Below are 17959 nucleotides of genomic sequence, written 5' to 3'. Positions count from 1 at the left end.
ATGGTCAGGAATTGGGTTAGGAAAAACGGAAACACAAGACTAATAACTTGTCAGGAGACTAGATAGAGCCTGAGGAGAAAGGCGTCTAAAGGACCTTTTAGAACAGGAGTGTTCAGTGTGTTTTACACTGTTTCCCTTATTCCAGTGTAATCTTTTCCATGTTCTTGAATGGTAGTAAAGTCTGACACATTCAAATAGCCATATGCTGGGTGGAAAATAAAGGACCCCATTTGCTAAATGGAGCTCAGACTCTCCTACACCCACCCTCTGCTGACTCTAGGGTGTGGAAGCAGAAGCCTACTAAGGGGTCAACATCAAGTCCTTCCAGAAACTGACCAATTTAAGGAGTTAGTGGTGCTCAGGAAGGGCAGAACAGGAGAGTGACACCCCGACTATGATGTGTTCTTGGTAAGAAGGCTGATTTTCATAAAGAGAACTCTGGTACACATCTATTTAAACAAGGGTTTACTTGTTTTATTTCTTCTCTTGTGGTTACCACATATCATAAATCAAAAACTCTTGTCAAAATCCAGCTGAAGCATCTATTATTTCAACAGAAGCCTCTTTTTGTATCAAGTAAGTTATTTTTTATTTTATTTCTTTTATTCATTGAGATTTAATTGACATATAACATTGTGTAGGTTTAAGGTGTACAGTGTGATGATTTGATACATGGATATATTGTAAACGGATTACACAATAGGCTAATTAACCCATCCATTACCTCACATAGTTATTGTTTTGTGTGTGTGTGGTAAGAATACTCAAGACCTCATCTCTTAGCAAGATTTACATATACACTACCATATTGTTAATAATGTCACCATACTGTACGTGATATCTCCGTAACTTATCCATCGGATAGCTGGAAGTTGGTAGCTTTTGATCACTTTTACCCATTTCTCTCATTCTCCACCACCCACCTCCTACCCCTGGCAACCACCAATCTAGTCTCCTCTGTTTCTATGAGTTCGGTTGTTTTAGATTTTACATATAAGTGAGATCATACAGTATTTGTTATTCTCTGTCTGACTTATCTCACTTCACATAATACACTCAAGTTTTACCCTTGCTATTGCAAATGGCAAGGTTTCCTTCCTTTGTAATGGTTGGCTAATACTTATTGTGTATTATAATACTCCATTGTATACACATACAGACACATCACATCTTCTTTATGCATTTATTTGTCAGTAGACACTTAAGCTGTGTCCACGTCTTGGCTACTGTAAATAATGCTTCAGTGAACATGATGGTGCAGATATTGCTTCAAGATACTAATTTCATTTTCCTTCAGAAGTAAGATGGCTGGTAGTTTTGTTTTTAATTTTTTCAGGAATCTTCATACTGTTTTCCATAGTGGCTGAATCAATTTACATTCTCACCAGCAGTGTACAAGGGTTTCTTTTTCTCCACATCCTCTCCAGCACTTTTTATCATTTGTCTCCTTTATAACAGCCATTCTACAAGGAATGAGATTTTGGTTTGCATTTCCCTAATGACTAGTGATACTGAGCAACTTTTTCATGTGCCTCTTGCCCATTTGGATGTCTTCTTTGAAAAAATATCTGTTCAGATCCTTTACCCATTTTTTAATTGGATTACTTGTTATTTAGCTATTGAATTATATGACATCCTTATTTTGAATATTAACCCCTTCTCAGATATAAGCTTTTTCTCCCACACCATAGGTTGACTTTTCATTTTGTTGATCATCTCTTTTGCTATCCAAAAGCTTTTCACTTTGATGTAGTCCCACTTGCTTATTTTTCCTTTGTTGCCTTTGCTTTTTCAACAAATATGTACTGAGCTTGTCTTAGCTATTGGGCAGCAGAGATAAACAAGGTCTAGTCTCTATACTTAATGATGATTGTATTCAACAAAAATGATATGTTTAAATATCCAAACTACTAAAAAGTAATAATTGTCAATGTATAATGACATTGACATAATGTATAATTGTAATAATAACAATGCACTGTGAAGGTTCAAAAAGTAGGTCATTTCTCAACTTTGAGACTGGGAAAGAGTTCATTAGGGACTGGAGAGATTATGGTTGGAAGGTATTTGATAGTCAAAGAGTGAGGTAAGAGAGCAAAGGAATTAGAGCAAAAACATGGAATTAGTGTTATGAGATGTAAAATTGCTTCTTCAACTTTGTGACCCCAATGGCTGGCAAACAATAGGCACTCAGTAAATTATTTTTTAATGAAATACTGAATACAAATTTGGAACCTGACCTGAGGGCGTAATTCATAGCATGCTTAGGTGCTCAGACTTTACCCTGTACGTTTTTGGTACAGCAGCAGGATCAGAGTCATGCTTTAAGACGATGAATTACTCATCCTTGAGAAAGAAAGAGAGAGAATTGGGAAGTTGAAGGCTAGTGTAATAGTTTATTAGATTTTTAGCAAGACAATAACAACATAAGGGTAAAAATGGATTAAAAATACATTTTGGAGATAGAATTATCAGACATTGTAAATATTTAGATGTGAGCAGCAAGCAAAAGAAAGAAGTCTTGGACTTTGAGTTTAGGTGGCTGTTTACGAAGGGGAAGTCCATTGAAGAATTAACTTAATAAGTTTAGATATTATATATGGAATATGGTTGTACATATACGTAACAACACAAAATGGTGAAGTCCTACAGCACTGTGATTCTCTATATATTCCTCTTTCTGTATTAACTCTGATTAACTATCTGTGGAAAAAACATCTTTGAACTGTTCTGCCAAGAGAAAGCGACAGGTTTATATTGATTTATCCAGTTCAGTTCAGTCGCTCAGTCGTGTCCGACTCTTTGCAATCCCATGAATCACAGCACGCCAGGCCTCCCTGTCCATCACCAACTCCCAGAGTATACTCAAACTCATGTCCATTGAGTCGGTGATACCATCCAACCATCTCATCCTCTGTCATCCCCTTCTCCTCCTGCCTTCAATCTTGCCCAGCATCAGGGTCTTTTCAAATGAGTCAGTTCTTCTCATCGAGTGGCCAGAGTATTGGAGTTTGAGCTTCAACATCAGTCCTTCCAATGAACACCCAGGACTGGTCTCCTTTAGGATGGACTAGTTGGATCTCCTTGCAGTTCAAGGGATTCTCAAGAGTCTTCTCCAACACCACAGTTCAAAAGCATCAATTCTTTGGCACTCAGCTTTCTTTATAGTCAGAATCTCACATCCATACATGACTATTGGAAAAACCATAGTTTGACTAGATGGACCTTTTCTGGCAAAGTAATGTCTCTCTTTTTAATATGCTGTCTAGGTTGGTCATAACTTTTCTTCCAAGGAGCAAGAGTCTTTCAATTTCATGGCTGCAGTCACCTTTTGCAGTGATTTTGGAGCCCCCCAAAATAAAGTCTTTCACTATTTCCATTGTTTCCCCATCTATTTGCCATGAAGTGATGGGACCAGATGTCATGATCTTAGTTTTATGAATGTTGAGCTTTAAGCCAACTTTTTCACTCTCCTCTTTCACTTTCATCAAAAGGCTCTTTAGTTCTTCTTTGCATTCTGCCATAAGGGTGGTGTCATCTGCATATCTGAGGTTCTTGATATTTCTCCCAGCAATCTTGATTCCAGCTTGTTTTTCCAGTAATTCCTGTATACTTATCTATTCAAATAGCTAGAATTAGGGGTGTAGTCTGAGCCTATCAACAAGCAGAGTTAATTAGCCACATAGAGAAAGAATTCTAAACTCTTAACTTCTTGGTCCCCAAATAGACAAGCTATAGTCTAGTGTTGAGTTTTCAAAAACAAATGAAAGAAAAGTGAAAAAGTTACTGAAACTTACTGAGTCAAATCTAAGTTGTTAAGTAATTATTTCACTTAGTTTGATAGTGTTTTTTTTTTTTTTTTTTTTCCTGATGATTTGGCTGCCCTAATTGGATTTCTCATCAGAATTATCTGGAAAGATTTTTAGAACTACAGATTCCCTGGCACCACTCTTGGGAATTCCAATTCAGCGGGCACATGGTAGAGTCCAGGAATCTGATGTTGTTCAGTCACTCAGTTGTGTCTGACTCTTTGCAGCCCCATGGACTGCAGCATGCCAGGTTCCTTCACTATCTCCAGGAGTTTGCTCAAACTCATGTCCATTGAGTCAGTGATGCCATCCAACCATATCATCCTCTGTCGCCTTCTTCTCCTCCTACCCTCAATTTTTACCAGCATCATGGTCTTTTCTAGTGAGTCAGCTCTTTGCATCAGGTAGGCAAAGTATTGGGAGCTTCAGCTTCAGCATCAGTCCTTCCAATTAATATTCAGGGTTGATTTCCTTTAGGATTGACTGGTTTGATCTCCTTGATGTCCAAGGGGAATCTGATAGAAGAGACAATTTCTTTGACAGTCCTTCATTCACAGAGTATAACATGAGTTAACTTTTCATAACTACTCAACTTTGCAGTAATTCTTAATCAAATATACTTTTATTTACTTTTTGTTGTATTCATGGTCTTAATATGCTCTGAATGGAATAGAGTAAAATTTAATACTATAAGCAAACTTGTTTAGATAACTGAATTTTGAATGTGGTCACAGATAATGTTAATTACCCTGTGAGCCCACTGAAACTACTGAAAACTGAAATCAAGTTTTCATTTTTGCTTTTCCTAAGGACTCTCTCACCCAGGACTTGCATAATTAGTTATTTTTGTTGTTGTTACAGTTGTTGTTCAGTTCAGTCGGTCAGTCGTGTCCGACTCTTTGCGACCCCATGAATCGCAGCATGCCAGGCCTCCCTGTCCATCACCAACTCCCGGAGTTCACTCAGACTCATGTCCATCGAGTCAGTGATGCCATCCAGCCATCTCATCCTCTGTCGTCCCCTTCTCCTCCTGCCCCCAATCCCTCCCAGCATCAGAGTCTTTTCCAATGAGTCAACTCTTCACATGAGGTGGCCAAAGTTTTGGAGTTTCAGCTTTAGCATCATTTCTTCCAAAGAAATCTCAGGGCTGATCTCCTTCAGAATGGACTGGTTGGATCTCCTTGCAGTCAAAGGGACTCTCAAGAGTCTTCTCCAACACCACAGTTCAAAAGCATCAATTCTTCAGCACTCAGCTTTCTTCACAGTCCAACTCTCACATCCATACATGACCACTGGAAAAACCATAGCCTTGACTAGATGGACCTTTGTTGGCAAAATAATGTCTCTGCTTTTCAATAACAGTTGTTGTTATTCTAATTCAAATAACAAATTGTACATTTACTGCAGCTAAATTGTATTGTGTTGGATTTAACTCACAGTAAATGTAGAGTTAGTAAATTGTAGTGGCTTAGTTGATTCTCCCTACTATCCATTGAATTTGTGAGCTCACCAGGCTTTTCATCATCTGCAGACTTGATAAGAATACCTTCTTGTCCTCATGCAAGTTTTAAATTTTAAAACGTGGATGAGAACAGGGTGAAAACAGCCTCCAATGGGCATGTCTCTAGAAATCTTTATCTAAGGCTGTATAAAAAGACACAGAGGCAAGGGTGGGATGATTTGAGAGAATAGCATTGAAATATGTTTATTATCATATATGAAACAGATTACCAGTCCAGGTTTGATGCATGAGACAGGCTACTCAGGGCTGGTGCACTGGGATGATCCTGAGGGATGGGATAGGGAAGGAGGTGGGAGGGGGGTTCAGGATGGGAAACACATGTACACCCATGGCTGATTCATGTCAGTGTATGGCAAAAACCACTACAATATTGTCAAGTAATTAGCCTCCAATTAAAATAAATTAATTAAAAAAATAAAATATACAGTAACTTACAAACAAACAAAAGAAAGCTTTAGCCAGCACTCTTTGAAATCTAACATTCTACTAGATAATCTACCTTCGATCGAGTAGATAACTCCCACTTGGAGAACTGTTGCTCCATCTTGCTAGTAATTATGTTCACAAATAATTGTCTTAATAATCAAGTGTAGAATCTGATTAAGATTTCAGTCAGAAAGAGCATGCTCTTTCCAGGGTTGGTGCTAACTGTTGTTAGTTCAACCGTGTTTTCATAGATAGTCCACCCAGCTTCTAGAGAGTTGACTTGAGTAAAGATGCAGATTGTGGCCATACAACAGTTCTTCTCCTTTGCGTGAAACTATCACACCTATCCAGAGATCAGACCCCAAACCTTGACCTGGGCAGTGCCACCCTCCATCATTTGAACTGGAGTTCATCCCTAGAAACAAAAGACTCAAGGGCCCTGTGTGTCTTGATCCACTACCAATCTCAGTCAATGAAAAGGTGCTTAGAAAGTATTCCAGGTTTATTCAAGTTTACCTCTCAATAGACTCTCATCTTTCCACCCATTTTTGCTGATTATTGCTAAACATTTGTATCACCCAAATACACAATATTTGTAAACTTTTCATTATCCTCAATAAAAACTCAATAATGTATGGCAGGAAATTAAGATATGCAGAAGCTATTGATTTGCTAATGACAGAAACAGATATTTTTTCAAGCCTGTGATTTAGACCAAACATTTGGATTGCTGGCCAGATTTGGCCCACAGTAATGTTTATAAGTTTCATAAACTAAGAATAGCTTTCAGGTAGTTGTTATATGGAGCTTTCCAGGTGGCGCAGTGATAAAGAACCCTCCTGCCAATGCAGGAGACCCAAGAGACCCAGGTTCTATCCCTGGGTTGGGAAGATCCCCTAGAGTAGGAAATGGCAATCCTCTCCAGTATTCTTGCCTAGAAAATTCCATAGGCAGAGGAGCCTGGAGGGCTGTTGGAGGCAGAGGAGCCCATAGTCCATGGGGTCACAAAGAGTCAGACATGACTGAGTGATTAACACACACATAGTTGTTTTATTTGAAAACTATAATAATTCAGATAATCCTGGTTTTTATTTGATTTTTTTTCTTAGCCTACAAAGCCTAAGTAGTTATTATTTAGTTAATAATTCTGAGGGTTTCTTTCTTATACAATAATTCTGATTTTTTTTCCTTAAACTGTGAAGTCTAAATATTTACTATTTGGCCTTTTGCAGAAAAAATTCCCTGTTCCTGATTCAGAATAGCCAAACTTATCATGAAACTATCACCAATTTACTGAAATTTATTGATAATTTTTATTTTACCTTTAAAAAAAATTATTGAGTTAGCACTTCTCATCTCCTTGCCACTAAGCAATATGTTGAAAGCGACCCAATATATTCAGGGCTTGTTTAGGAGGTAGAAATAGACTCGAAACCATAGGGCATCAGGAACCCAAGGTCTCTGCCTCCTGGTTCTGTGAACCCTCCTAGTGGGCATTCATTTGATGTGAATTAGTCAACACAGCAGAAGAGAGAGATTTTACCACAAAACAGCATCCTTTCTCCATGGTTACCAAGAGAAAGTCTCCAAAGGGGCTAATCAGCCATATTAAAATGAAGATGACACAAATCATTGATGTAAATAAGCAAAATGAAAGAAGCAGGCGTCCTTTTTTTAAAAAAAAAAAAAGCTTTCTCTTTCCCGATGATAATTCAAAGGACCCTCCCAAGCTTCTTAACCCTAAAAAGTGTAACCTGAGGAAAAACATGGAAGCTATAAAATAGGAGATTATATGAATAAAGATAAAAGATGTTCTCCTAATGTCACATTTCCTACACGTTTGCTACCATTCAGTGCTATTTGAAGCCCATGTTGCTGTCAGATCCTTAAGTAAAGGTTAAGGGTGAAAAACGCACGTTACCTTCCACGATACTGTTGTGGAGTTAGTGTTAAGACTAGTTGCTGTCAGATTCACTGACTTGGGACTCATCTTCCGACAAAGTATATATGCTGATGAAAAGCTGCTTTCGTTGCAGAGAGACTGCTAATTGTTTGATTATACAGGTCTTCACATTAATGAAGCACTATTCCATGGGTTTGCGGCATGGCGTGCAACCAAATTACCACCCCAGCCCTCTCGCTGTGAAATCTGATTATTCATTAGCCAGTCAGTGAGTGGTACCAACATCTTTTCTTTTTTCAAACCATCAAATGAGAATGACTGCTGTTCACCACTGCCCCCTCCCCCCAACTTTAAAAATATGAGGATTTAAATTTGCTGCATACTGGGAAGGGGCACTGCAGAGAGAGGTGGCGTTTCCGTAAAAGTTGGTTCCACACGTTTAATGCAGTGTATGTCATGACAAACAAGGAGCTACATGGATCGGCACTTCCTGCAAAAAATGGATGCTTGTTCCCATCATCCGGCTTCACGTACTCTCAATCCTGCGTCTCCTTGAAAGAAGGTTTCAACCATCCAAATGTGGTTGCTTGAATGATCTGGAATTTTACCATCTCAGCACTGCCTGATGAAAATCACTATAACACAAGTGTTCAAAGTAAAAAAAGGGGAAGGGGAGGTCTTTTGCACATGTGTTCGTACTTGTGTGTGTTCTATGCATGTGTGTGTTCTATATGTGTTTGTTTTTTTGTTTGCTTATTATGAGTACTTTTATCCCCATAAAGAAAAGCAGAATAGTCTAAAGAAGACATAATTACTAGATTAATTTATTAAGAAAGTGAAGGTGTTAGTCACTCAGTTGTGTCCGTTTGTGACCCCATGGACTGTAGCCTGCCAGGCTCCTCTGTCCATAGGATTCTCCAGGCAAGAATACTGGAGTGGGTTGCCATTTCCTCCTCCAGAGGCTCTTCACAACCCGGGGATTGAACCCGCATCTCTTAGAAGAATCTCCTGCATTGGCAGGTGGTTTCTTTACCACTAGCGCCACTGCTGCTGCTGCTAAGTCTCTTCAGGCGTGTCCGACTCTGTGCGACCTCACAGACTGCGCCACTGGCCTAATCTATTAACATCCTTTAGATTTTTTCATAAGTGAACAAAATGCTTTCCTCATTTAACTGCCAACAAGACCATTTTTTTTTATTATGCCCTTTATGTCTAAAGCCAAGACTGATAGAAATTTAGTGTGACAGGTTTAAAGAATCCACCTCATATATTTCAGCGCCAAGATCAAAAGTCAGAGGAAGCATTCAGCCATGATCACTCTATTTTTAACTGGAGCTGGATTGGGTTTCCAAACAAATGATAGGAATCCCTTCCTCAGTACCAAGGAAAGATACTGACACTTTGGCAAATGGGATTATCTTTAATGAGATTACACTCAGAGTGATTAAGATGTGAATTGACACTCCCCATGAGAGGCGATGAGGTTGCTAAAGAAGCAGAAACAGAAGTGAGTGAAGTATAAGAGGAAGAGCTGTTCCCAAGAAAAAAAATACTCTTTTTTCAAAGACCCAAAAAGAACTAGGAACCAACCTTGTTTTCTAAACCTGCCCACAAGAAAAGCTTGTGATCATCAATAAGAGGGTCTCAGAAGTGAATGAAAACTGCCATAAAACCTATTCTAGACCATTTTAAAAATGTTATTTATTTGTTTATTTTTGGTTGTGCTGGGTCTGCGTTGCTGCGCTCAGGCTTTCTGTAGTTGTGGTGAGTGGGCTTCTCATTGCAATGGCTTCTCTTGTTGTGGAGCACAGGCTCTAGGCACGAAGGCTTCAGTATTTGCTGCACACGGGCTCAGGAGCTGCAGCTTGTAGGCTTAGTCGCTCCAGGGCATGTGGGACCTTCCCAGACCAGGCATTGAACTGCTGTCGCCAGCACTGCTAGATGGATTCTTATCCACTGAACCACCAGGGTAGCCCTAGACCATTTTTTATAATAGAACATTTTGAGTCTTCTCTTCCAGGTTGGTGAAGCACCTCTCCCGTAACTTTTGGCCTTGTTATTCCTCCAGTGTGAACATCGCCCTGAAGAAATCCTCTCCAGGTGTTTCTCTAGATTGAACCAGGTTCTTTCATTGTTAAAGGAAATGCAGAGATGCTGAAGCCAGTGTGCCCATTAATAGATGAAGAAACTGAGCTTCAGGGGGCTCAGGGACGTGCCTGGGTCCCACAGTTCATTTGAGGCACTGACAGCTATAGGACTGGAGCACAGGTGCTGGATGAAAGGCTGGAGAGGTAATACACAGAACGGGGACAAAATAGTGAAAAGCATGTTCAACCCGCAAAAGAAAAGAGAGATGGGGAAAGAAGGGCACAGGGAATATCATCTGCTGCGAAGTTCTTTTAAAATAAAAACAAAGCAGTAGGTCCATCATGTGGCTCCAGCAGCTCCTTTGAGGCCACGGTAGAGTACTGTTTCTCTGTGTCACCTTGAACATTCCACCTTCATGAGAGTCCATAGATCAGTCCTATGAGAGAGAGACTCAATACCCCTACAGGCATGAGATGAACTGGAGTTGCAGGGAGGGGGGTGGGTTCCAAGAATTACTTTAGTTTCTATTCTTATCTTGCTATACTCCCTTTAGAAACTCTTTTATCTACAGGTATAATGAAGTGAAGTGAAGCGTTAGTTGCTCAGTCCTGTCTGACTCTGTGATCCCGAGGACTGTAGCTTATTAGGCTCCTCTGTCCATGGGATTTTCCAGACAATATTGGACTGGCTTTTTGTTGTTTGTTGGTTAATTGCTAAGTCCTGTCTGACTCCTTGAGACGCCATGGACTGTAGTGCACCAGGCTTCCCTGTCTATCACTAACTCCTGGAGCTTACTCAAACTCATGTTCATTGAGTTGGTTATGCCATCTAACCATCTCATTCTCTGCCACCCCTTCTCCCCTTGTCCTCAGTTTTTCTAAGCATCAGGGTCTTTTCCAATGAGTAGGCTCTTTGCATCATATGGCCCAAGTATTGGAGTGGAGTGGGTAGGCATTCCCTCCTCCAGAGGATCTTCACAACCCAGGGATTGAACCTGAGTCTCCTGCATTGCAGGCAGAATTTTTTTTTTACCATCTGAGCCACCAGGGAAGCCCCCAAAGGTATAATATAGGTGAAATAATACTACCTATCTCACTAGGGTGCTGTGAAGTGTCACTAACTAATGTTTATAAAGCACCAAGAGACTTTCTAATGAAAAATTCCACATACAATAATTACGAGTATTAGCATTATTATTAACTTGCAACATTCATTACCAGCTTCATTATCATTCAAGCTGTAGGTTTTTTGTTTCGTGTGTGTGTGTGTGTGTGTGTGTGTGCGTGCGCTAAGACACTCCTGACATTTCTTGTATCTGCTCTTTTCTTCTACAATTGGTCCTCACAAGGATTTTTAGGCACAACCAGTACATGAGTCAAGAAACCATACAATAAGACACTTGTTACAATTACACATGGGTTTTTTCCTAATTAAATTATTTCAAAGAAATCCTCAAATCAACTACATTATAGGTAAGCATAACATAGTGGTTTTAGAACTTTTTTGGATCACAGTTCCCTCTGATTATCTAATAAAAGCTATGTTACACTGCTTCCTTGAAAATTTCATACATATATCTTGCAATCAATTTCAAGGTGTTTATGGACTTTTAAATGAAGGAACTGTTTCTTTATCACCTGCTACAGGCTAGACACTGCCCTAGGCACTTAGGAAGCATCGATGAATAAAATACACAAAGATTCCTACCCTACTTGATCTTACATGGATGAGAGAAAACAGATAATAAAAATAAATGTAATCAACAATGAAAGTTTATTATGTTAGAAGGAGGTAGGTTTTATGTAATAAAGAAAAAATAGAGCAGGCTAAGAGGAACAGAGAGAACTTGGTAGGGATTCTCTTTACAGCTTGAAATAGAGTAGTCCAGATAGGTGTCATTGAAAAAGTGAGTTTTGAACAAAGATTTGAAGGAAGTGAATGAAGTAGGCAAGTGTATGACTGCTGGAAAAATATTCTGTGAAGAGGGAAAAGCCCAGTTTGAAAGCTCTAAATCAGGTCAGTGTGCTAGAGCAAGTAAGCAAGGGGAAGGACAGCAGGAAATGATGCCCTTATTGCAATGATGGTTGTAACCAGGATGGTAGCAATAGGGAAAAAGTGGTTGAGTGGTCAGACTCTGGTTAGAGTTGAAGAGTCAACAGGATTTTCTCGTAGTTTGAAGGCAGAGCATGAGAGAAGGAGTGATGAACAGATCAAAGCTGATTCTGAAGATTTTGGTCTAAACAACTGGAAAATGGAGCAAGTTTGGGGGTAATCCTACTCAAGGATCACTGTGCCACCTTTACCCTCTAACGTTAAGAACACTGCATCAAGAGCATTTCCTTTCTAAGAGAAGGAGTTTCTCTCTCTTTCTCTTTTTTTGTTCTTAATTGACGTAGAGTTGAGTTTTCCCAGGTGGTGCTATTGTTAAAGAACCCACTTGCCAGTGCAAGAGACAGAAGAGACAGGGATGTCCCCTGGGTCAGGGAGATCCCCTGGAGGAGGGCATGGCAACCCACTCCAGTATTCTTGCCTGGAGAATCCCATGACAGAGGAGCCTGGTGGGCTACAATCCTCTGACACAACTGAAGTGACTTAGCACTCACACATGAAGTATAGTTGATTTATAATATTTTATTAGTTTCAGGCATACAACAGAGTGAGTCAATATTTTTATAGATTATACTCCATTTAAAGTTATTACAAAATAATGGCTCTATTTCCCTGTGCTGTACAGTATACCATTGTCACTTATCTATTTTATATTTAGTAGTTTGTATCTCTTAATCACCTACCCCTGTTTCCCCCTTACCCCTTCCCTCTCTCCACTGGTAACCACGAGTTTATTTTCTATATGTGTAAGTCTGTTTCTGTTTGGTTATATACACTTGCTTAGTTTTTAGATTCCACATATAAGCATTAACAGAGTATTTGTCTTTCTCTGTCTTATTTCACCAAGCATAATACTACTAGGTCTATCCATGTTGCTGCAAATGACTAAATTTTATTCACTTTTATGGATGAATAGTATTCAATCGTATATGTATGTACCACATCTTCTTTATCCATTCATTTCTTCAGTTCAGTTCAGTTGCTCAGTCATATCTGACTCTTTTCGACCCCATGGACTGCAGCACTCCAGGCTTCCCTATCCATCACCAACTCCCAGAGCTTGCTCAAACTCATGTCCATCAAGTCAGTGATGCCATCCGACCATCTCATCCTCTGTCATCCCCTTCTCCTCCTGCCTTTGATCTTTCCCAGCATTAGGGTCTTTTCCAATGAGTCAGGTGGCCAAAGTATTGCAGCTTCAGCATCAGTCCTTCCAGCGAATATTCAGGATTTATTTCCTTTAGGATTGACTGGTTTGATCTCCTTGCAGTCCAAGGGACTCTCAAGAGTCTTTTCCAATACCACAGTTCAAAAGCATCAATTCATCATTTCATCTCTTGACGGACACTGAAATTGCTTCCATATCTTGGCTATTGTAAATACTGTTGCTATGGTCATTGGGTTCCATGTATCTTTCTGAATTAGTGTTTTTGTTTCCTTCGGAAATATATCCAGGAGTGAAATTTCTAGATTATATGGTAGTTCTATGTTTAGTTTTATGAGGAATCTCCATTCTGCTTTCCATAGTCTGTACCAATTTATACTCCTTAGCTGAGTAAGGAGCTAGGTAAGCTTGGGTAAGATTCTCATCCCATTAACAGATTCTGTTGCAACTTCCTGCTAAATCTGGAGAAGGCAATGGCACCCTACTCCAGTACTCTTGCCTGGAAAATCCCATGGATGGAGGAGCCTCGTAGGAGGACCCCATGCAGTCCATGGGGTCACTAAGAGTCGGACACGACTGAAGCAACTTAGCAGCAGCAGAAGCCTGCTAAATCCCACCCACAGGACTCAAAATGTCCATTGAGTTTGAAATTGACACAAAAGATCAGGCTAAGGAGCTGAAATGTCAGATCATGAAAATATCAACTAGTATAATGGAATCATTGAAAAGTGAGAAAGCTGAGGTCAGGGAGATGAACTTACTTATGCTGAACTTTCTCAGACCACACGGTCAGATGAAAGCACAGCTGGATCCCATGTTCCCAGAGAGATCTCTTCCCACCATAGATGGGGACTCAAGCCCTTCTTACTGACAATCCAAACTTGTGTGAACAGGCAGGCCACTTTGCTTTCTGATTAAGCCACACTGCTGGTAACAATTACTTCAAAGGTTTAGGCAGTGCGATGAATATCTGCTAAGGAAAAGTGCTTTCTCCTTTTAATATTTGTAGACTTGCTAGGAGCAAGGGGTTATAAACCTGGTTCTGCTGTTGGCTGGCTGGGAAATCCTAGAGAGCCTGGGTAATCCTAGAGAGACTTGGTGCCTCAAGTTCCTCTTATACAAAAGAAAAGCATTATAATCCACTCACTCAAAGGCAGGTTTGCAGGTTTAAGACTCCATGAGTCAACCAACAATCTCACTTTGAAAGAGTAATGTCTTTGCTTATTTGAAGACTTACAGCAATTGAGTGCTTTTCTTCTCTCCACAAAAATAACATAACATTAGGAATACAGATCTGTACATTTTGATAATGGAATATGAAATAGACAATAATTTTAAAATGATGCTTGTGAAGAGTTCATAGCAATGCTGCTAATGTTTTTGTTATGGTGCTGACTGAAGAAATCAGAACGAGAGTCTGTTTATGATGTTATCCCACTTATAGGTGTTTTCTAACTTGCACAACAGCGAAACGTTGCTTGCCTCTGACAGGTGGAAGCATGGTGGATCATTGGTTTTTCGTTTTCTTCTTTGAGAGTTTCTCTATTTTTCATGAAAAAATAAAGCACTTTATTTTCAAGGAAAATAAATAAGCTTTGTTTTTTAAAAAGATTTATGATCCTGGCATTTTGCAAGCACCTGAAAATTTATGCAGTTAGCAAACCTAGGCCACTAGACTCTGCCAAGAATATAAATGAGCCCTGATAGGATAGAATGTATCTCATGCTTCTTTCAAATTCCGGCAGCTACTTAACAAATATTTTTGCCCTTGACTCCGGTGCTAGAAAAATCTTATCATAAGAATATGAGGTTAGAGCTAAGAAGTGGGATCTTTTGCAAGAGTCAAGAACCATGTGATTCTCAGAAACCAGTTTGAATCCCTACATAGTATAAGACACATGTTAGGCAATAAATAGAATCAGATTAATTGACTGACTTAAGGCCCAAAAGCGTCTGGCTTTAGCTTCCCCCTTATGCCATTTGTCAAGCCTGCCTCGGCTCTGGGCCCTTGTCCAGGCCAAGTGATACTTAAACAGTCTGTGAGCTCCTAATTGGGGATGTAAACTTGAAAAACACAAATCAGAATACCTGGACAATAGACAGCAAATACATTTGTAGTTCATGAACCACCTACTACTACTTCCATTTCCCTAGCAAGTCTTGCTGATGAATAAAGGTTTGCACCCCTTTATTCTTGGAAACAAACTTAAAGACTTAGAAACAACACTAGCAGTCACTTGAGCTTCTCTGGTGGTTCGGACAGTAAAGGATCTGCCTGCAATGCAGGAGACCTGGGTTCGACCCCTGGGTGGGGAAGATCCTCTAGAAAAGGAAATGGCAACCCACTCCAGTATTCTTGCCTAGGAAATCCCATGGACAGAGGAACCTGGCAGGCTGCAGTCCAGGGGGTTGCAAAGAGTTGGACTCGACTTAGTGACAGACTCACTTTCCAACCAATGGGAGCTGAAGTGTAAGAAGAATCCAAATCACCATCTCTTCTTGGGTGAGGTCTTAAGAAATAAATGAAGAGTATTGGATGGATGGATGTGAATCTTGTAGTAAAATGTTTTGACAGCTCTAACTTGTAGGCCTGAAAATCTTGACTGAGGATGGAGGGAGATCCATTTCAAGATGGCTTATTCACATACTTGCCAACTTAGTGCTGGTTGTTTGAAGATAGATCTGCTTACGCATCCTTGCAACATGGCTGTTGGCTTTCCCTGAGCCTGTGATCCAGATGAGAACAAGGCAGAAGCCATAATGATTTTTATGGCCAGGCCTCAGAAATTCCACCCTATCCTTTCCACAGTATCCTATTGGTTGTATAGGTCAAGCCTATTCACGATGGGAGAGTATTACTCAGAAGTATGAGTACAGGATGTACAGAACATTGGGCGCCATCTTGGAGCTACCATACATGTGTGAAAAAGCCCATCCTTGCTCTCACAGAGCCTATAGTGTGGTTAAAGGGACTTCATATATGCCAAAAAAAAAAAGTTAATTAAGTAGAGAACAAAAAACAAAAACTATAACAGGCTAATAGGACTCACCAAAATATATATTCTCTGCTTCTTGTTGGATGTACTACTACAATCCATTTCCTATCCTTCTCGGATTTTGGTATGACTATGTAACTAATTATTAGCAATAAAATGTAAGAGGAGGTAATATACATCATCTCTAGGCATAGGCAGTAAAGAGCAGCTTTGTTATCTCCATGCTTTTCTCCTTTATTTGGTGGTACTAGGACATAGAACAGGGCTTCTCAAGTGGCACTAATGGTAAAGAATCTGCCTGCCATTGCAGGAAGCATAAGAGATGTGGGTTCAGTCCCTGGGTCCAGAAGATCCCCTGGAGGAGGGCATGGTAACCCACTCCAGTATTCTTGCTTGGAGAATCCCATGGACAGAGGAGCCTGGAGGGTTACAGTCCATAGAGTTGCAAAGAACCAGACATGACTGAAAAGACTTGGCACGCAAGCATGCATAGGACATAGAACAGTGGCTTAAGATAGGAGTCCAGGTTCATTCTTTTGTATGTGAATATCCAATTTTCCTAACACAATCCATTGAAGAAAGTATTCTTTCCCCATTGGATAGTCTCGCCTCCCTTGTCAAATACTAACTGACCATATATGAGTGAGTTTATTTCTGGATTCTCAATTCTGCTGCATTGGTCTATGTGTCTGTTTTTATGCAAATACAATATTGCTTTGATTATTATTAGTTTGAGATTGGGAAGTGTGATTCTTCAACTGTGTTCTTTCTCAAGATTTCTTTGGCTATACTGGGTCTTTTGTGACCTCTAAAACATACAAATTTCAGAATTGTTTGTCCTATTTCTGTAAAACTTTCCATTAGAATTTTGATACATATTGCTTTGAATCTATAGATGGCTTCAGGTAGGATGAACACTTTAACTATAAAATTCTTCCAGTTCATGAACATGGATATCTTTCCATTTATCTGCATCTTCATCAGTTTCTTTAATCAATGTCTTATAGTTAAACTATGCAGGCCTTTAATTTCCCTGGACAAATTTATTCCTGGTTATTTTATTCTATATGCTATTGTGAATGACTGTTTTCTTTATTTCTCTTTTGGATAGCTCATTGTTAGTATATAGAAATACAACTCCATTTCTTTAGGGTCAGTTATTGGAACTATATTAGTTTCCTTTGGTAGTGTCATGTTTATCTGTCTCTCTTTTTAACATAAAATTCACAGTCACACGCTTGGGATTATATACTAAATTGAATGCAATCTTAGAATCTTTCTTGACTGTAAATTTTCCAAGGAAAGGCTTGTGCCCTTCTCTGTTCATCATCTATATTAGATCAAATGTCACCTTTCAGATGCCTTTATAGACTATTTGGTCTAAACGAGTGCTCTCCTCACTGCTACTAGTTACTTAAAAAAATATTATTCTGTTGAATTTTCTTTATAACACTCATTACTGGATGATTATTTTTATTTGCTTATTTACTTGTTTATCATCTGCCTTTTCCCAATGGAGCAGCAGCTTCTTGAGATCAGGAGTCTTGTGTTTCTTGTCCCCAGTATCTCAAACAGTGTCTGACACACAGCTGGTACTCAGCAAATGTTTATCAGGTAAATCAATGAATCTTCACATTTCCCACTATGTCTAATGACTGGTCTTCGAGGGATCAATAACTATTTTCTAAATGAATGAAATGTCTAACTCCCACAATACATGTTGATATGGCTAAAGTACAGTTTTATTTGTAAAATTCTGATTTATAAAAATCTTTTTTTCAGGACAACATTGATATTACAAATCAAAATAACAAATAAGGAATGTTTCTTCCCTGTCAGGCAGCTGACTTAGCTTTCTAATTATGTTTTCTCCCTATTAACACTGGAAAAAGTCAGTGTTCTCTCAGCGCACATCATCTGGTTACATGATGGAGAAGAGTG

The sequence above is a fragment of the Bos taurus genome, chromosome 23, assembly GCF_002263795.3.
Source record: "Bos taurus isolate L1 Dominette 01449 registration number 42190680 breed Hereford chromosome 23, ARS-UCD2.0, whole genome shotgun sequence".
NCBI classification, from domain to species: Eukaryota; Metazoa; Chordata; class Mammalia; order Artiodactyla; family Bovidae; genus Bos; species Bos taurus.
This window is presented reverse-complemented; position numbering follows the sequence as displayed.